This window comes from Cebus imitator, unplaced genomic scaffold (assembly GCF_001604975.1).
Source record: "Cebus imitator isolate Cc_AM_T3 unplaced genomic scaffold, Cebus_imitator-1.0 Scaffold792, whole genome shotgun sequence".
Classification (NCBI taxonomy): domain Eukaryota; kingdom Metazoa; phylum Chordata; class Mammalia; order Primates; family Cebidae; genus Cebus; species Cebus imitator.
Window position 1 is genome coordinate 145,288 of NW_016108107.1, and position 5,068 is coordinate 150,355.

At 36.4% G+C, this 5,068-nt stretch overlaps 1 protein-coding gene across 5 annotated transcripts in view; it reads left to right on the top strand.

Moving 5' to 3' along the window:
- TPST1 (tyrosylprotein sulfotransferase 1) overlaps window positions 1-5,068 on the top strand; it is a 131,188-nt gene that overhangs the window by 14,300 nt on the left and 111,820 nt on the right. The gene's annotated exons all lie outside the window — the stretch shown is intronic.

Sequence of the window (5,068 nt, forward strand, 5' to 3'; positions counted from 1 at the left end):
CTTGTTACCCAGGCTGGAGTGCAATGGCGTGATCTCGGCTCACCACAACCTCCACCTCTTGGGTTCAGGCAATTCTCCTGCCTCAGCCTCCTGAGTAACTGGGATTACAGGCATGCGCCACCATGCCCAGCTGATTTTTTGTATTTTTAGTAGAGACAGGGTTTCACCGTGTTGACCAGGATGGTCTCGATCTCTTGACCTCGTGATCCACCCGCCTCAGCCTCCCAAAGTACTGGTATTACAGGCGTGAGCCACTGCGCCCGGCCGGAATTTTTAACTAGAACAAAAACGGTCAAATTGACAAAAGATTTGGAACAGTGGCTTAACAGTTTCTTTTTAACTAAGAAAATTAAGGAAGTAGGGAATATGCCTTAAGCAAACCCTACACCTAAATGAATCTCGCTGGCCTTGGTGATGGGTAGGGAGAAATCACTAATTCTCATGTATTTAAGAACTGTTATTGGAAACACCTGTAATTGCTCATATGTTGAAATCAATGTATTTTCTTTTTTTTTTTATTTTTTAAGACAGAGTCTTGCTCCGTTACCCAGGCTGGAGTGCAGTGGTGCCATCTCGGCTCACTGCAACCTCCGCCTCCTGGGTTCAAGAGATTCTCCTTCCCCAGTCTTCCAAGTAGCTGGGATTATAGGCGTGCGCCCCCACACCTAGCTAAGTTTTGTATTTTTGGTAGACAGGGTTTCACCTTGTTGGCCAGGCTGGTACTGAAAGCCTGACCTCAGGTGATCCATCTGCCTTGGCCTCCCAAATTGCTGGGATTATAGGCGTGAGCCACCATCCCCGACCTCAGCCTATTTTCTATTTTCTGATTTCTCAGGGCTTAGATATAAACCATAGGATCTTTTGTGTTCTTTTGTTCTTTGTTTTTTCCTTAAGATTTTGTCAGCTGTTTCTTTTTATAGGATTTGTGGTTGACAGTTCCTTGCTTTTAACATTTTAGAATTGTTGAGACACTTTTTTTTTTCAGATGAGAAATCTTGTCATTTGAATTCATTTTCTTATTTTCTCTCTCCCCAGCTGCTTTAGAGGTTTTTTCTGTGTCTTCAGTTTTCAGACGTTAAATTACAATGTGTCTGATTGCACGAATTTCTTTGGGTTTTCCTATACTTTCTTGAACTGCAGACTTGTCTTTTACCACATTTGAGAAGTTTTCAGTCACTTCTTAGGGTAATTTTTAGTACCACTGTCTGTTTCCTCTCATTCTGTGACTGAATGTTAGATCTTTTGTTACTATCTCACAGGACGTGAGGCACTATTTTTCTTTTTCTTTTTTTTTTGTGAGACAGTCTTGCTCTGTCAGGCTGGAATGCAATGGTACGATCTCAGCTCACTACAACCTCTGCCTCCTGGGTTCAAGTGATTCTTGTGCCTCAGCCTCATGAGTAGCTGGGAATACAGATGCCCACCACCATGTCTGGCTAATTTTTGTATTTATTTGTTTATTTTTTTAGTAGAGATGGGGTTTTGCCATGTTGGCCAGGCTGGTTTCGAACTCCTGACCTCAGGTCATCCACTTGCCTCGGCCTCCCAAAGTGCTGGGATTACAGGGTTGAGCCACCACACCCGGTGAGGCACTATTTTTCATTTTTTTCCAGTCTTATTTTTCTTTCTGTTGTTTCAATTGTGCAGTTCTTACTGTTTCAGGTTTACTGGTTATTACACGTGTTATATTCCTTCTGCTGTTCAGCTAACCCAGTTATTATTTTGGTTGTTTTTCAGTTCTACAATTTTTATTGGGTTCTTTTTTGTGTATTCAGCTTCTTTTTTTTTTTTTGAGACAGTCTCACTCTATCCCCCAGGCTGGAGTGCAGTGGCGCAATCTTGGCTCACTGCTACCTCTGCCACCCGGGTTCAAGCGATTTTCCTGCCTCAGCCTCCTGAGTAGCTGGGATTATGGGCGCCTGCCACCATGTCCAGCTAATTTTTATATTTTTAGTAGAGATGGGGTTTTACCATCTTGGTCAGGCTGGTCTTGAACACCTGACCTTGTGATCCACCCACCTCGGCCTCCCAAAGTACTGGGATTACAGGTGTGAGCCACCTTGCCCGGCCATGTTGGATATTTGGAGTAATGGATCATTTTTAAACTTTGTGTTTTAGTAGGCAGTCACCTTAGAAGGAGCATATAGCTCCCAGCCTACCTTTTAATTGGGATATAATTGAGATATAATTCACATACCACATCTTCAACCATTTAAGGTATAAAATTCATTTACCTTTAGTATATTCATACAGTTGTACATCCCTTACCACAGTCAATTTTAGAACATTTTCATACCACACACACACTTCTTAGCCATTATCCTCAACTCTCCTACTCTTCATTCTCTCCATCCCTAGGGAACCACTAATCTGTTTTCTGTCTTTATAGATTTATATTATAAAATAAAAATAATAGGAATATCTATTTTGAACACATCATAAAAATGGAATCATATATAATATTGTTCTGCTTTATTATTTCATTTTTAGAGTAATATTTACTATTACTCTATATTAACTATTAATATTTACTAGTTTATTATTTTTTAGAATTATAAATATGTTATATTTATTTGTAAATAGTGAGCAGTAATTTATTTTTGTAGTGTTTTTGGTTTCAAAATCTGACGAAAATTGGCCTTATATAATGAGTTGGGAAGTGTCAAGAATTAGTGTTGCTGGTGCATTGGCTCTTGCCTGTAATTCCAGCACTGAGGGAGGGCGAGACAGTCAGATTGCTTGAGCCCAAGAGCTTGAGACCAGCCTGAGCAACATGGTGAAACCCCGTCTCTACAAAAAATATGAAAATTAGCTGGGCGTGGTGGCACACACCTGTAGTTTCAGCTAATTGGGAGGCTGAGGTGGGAGTATCTCTTGAATTGGGAGGGGAGGTGAGATCGCGCCACTGCACTCCATCCTGGGCAACAGTGTGAGACCCTGTCTCAAAGAAAATGACAACAACAAAATATATGTAAATGTATAATATACATTTAATACATGTTTTAAAATATATATTATGTATTTATGTAGTTTTAAAATATATATTTTAATACATAAAATGTATAATACATATTATAGTATATAATATATAAATAGATAATATATGCAATAAATATACATTTAATACATATTAAATACATAGTAATATATAGTATATGTTTAAAAATATATATTTAGTATATTAATCTATATTATATTAAATGTATTGAAAAAAATATAAGTTTAGAGATGGAGTCTCTCTGTGTTACCAGGCTGGAGTGCAGTGGCGTGATGTCGGCTCACCACAACTTCTGCCTCCCAGGTTCAAATGATTCTCCTGCCTCAGCCTCCCCAGGAGCTGAGACTACAGGCTCATGCCACCATGCCTAGCTAATTTTTGTATTTTAATAGAGACAGGATTTCACTGTATTGGCCAGGATGGTCTTGTTGTCTTGACCTTGTGATCTGCCTCCCTCAGCCTCCCAAAGTGCTGGGATTACAGGCATAAGCCACCATGCCCGGCCCTAATATATATTTTTAAAAGGAATTACTGTCAATTTTTTTTTAACTTTTGATACAATCTACCAGTGAAGCCATCTTGTCCTGGTTTTTCTTTGTGGAAAATTTAAAATTACTCATTCAGTTGCTTTAGTCGTTATAGATTTATTCAGATTTTTAATATTTTCTTGAGTCAGTATTAGTTGTTTGTGTCTTTTAGGAATTCATCCATTTCCTCTAGGTTAATTTGTTGGATTACAGTTGTTTATGATCATTTTTATTTTTGTAGGGTTGGTAGTAAAGTCCCCTTTGCATTACTGATTTTCATAATTTGAGTCTTCTCTCTTTTTTTCTTGGTCAGTCTAACTAAAAGATTGTTAATTTTGCTGATCTTTTCAAAGAACCCGTTTTTGGTTTTGTTTATTTTCTCTATTCTATTTTCTGTTTTATTTATTTCACTGTAGTCTTTATTATTTTCTTCCTTTGGATGGTTTTGGTCTTGTTTGCTCTTTTTCTAGTTTCTTAAGGGAGAAAGTTAGGTTGTTGATTTGCAGTCTTTTTTAATGTAGGTGTTTACAGGTATAAATTCCCTCATAGTGCTGCTATTTGCTGCGTCCTGAAGGTTTTATGTTTTCAATTCAAAGTGTTTGTAATGTTCCTAATGTTTTCCTTTTTGAGTCATTGGTTATTTAGAAGGGTGATATTTAATTTCCACATATTTGTAAATTTCCCAAACTTTTTTTTGGTGACTGTTTTTTAATTTCATTTCATTTTTGTCAGAGAATATACTTTATATGTTTTCAGTTGTTTAAGTGTGTTGGGACTTGTTCTAAAGCCTAACACATTGTCTCTCCTAGACAATGTTCCATGTCATTTGAGAACAGTATATATTTTGCCATTGTTGCTTGGAGGCTTTTATAGATATTTGTTAGATCTAGTTGGTTTGTAGTATTTTAGTCTCCTATTTCATTGCTGATATCTTGTGTAGTTGTTTTATCCATTAGTGAAAGTGGGATATTGAGGCCTCTGATTATTGTTAAACTGCTTGTTTCTCATTTCAGCTGTCAGTTTTTGCTTCAAGCATTTTAGGGCTCTGTTGTTAGTTGCATATGTATTTATAATTGTTGCATCTTTTTGATGAATTGTTGGATTTTTTTCTCTTATAAAGTGTACTTTTTTTTGTCTCTTTTTGGTAACAATTTTTTTTTCTTATTTTTGTTACTTTTTTATTTTTATTTTTGGTAACAATTTTTGTCTTCAAGTACATTGTATCTGACATTGTGTAGTTTGCTGTTTGCATGGTGTATCTTTTCCCTTTGTTTTGCTTTCAGCCTGTTTGGTCTTTGAATTTAACACATATCTTTTAGAAAACATATATTTGGGTCATGTCTTACATTTTTTTCTTTATTTTTGGCTCATTCTCCATCTCTGTCTATTAAGTGTTTGATCCATTTATTTATATGTAATATAATTACTAATACATTAGGATTTACAGTTACCATTTTGCTATTTGTTTTCTGTGTTTTCTATATGTTTTATGTCTTTATTATTATTATTTTTTTTGCTTCTCCTATTATAGCCCTCTTTTGTG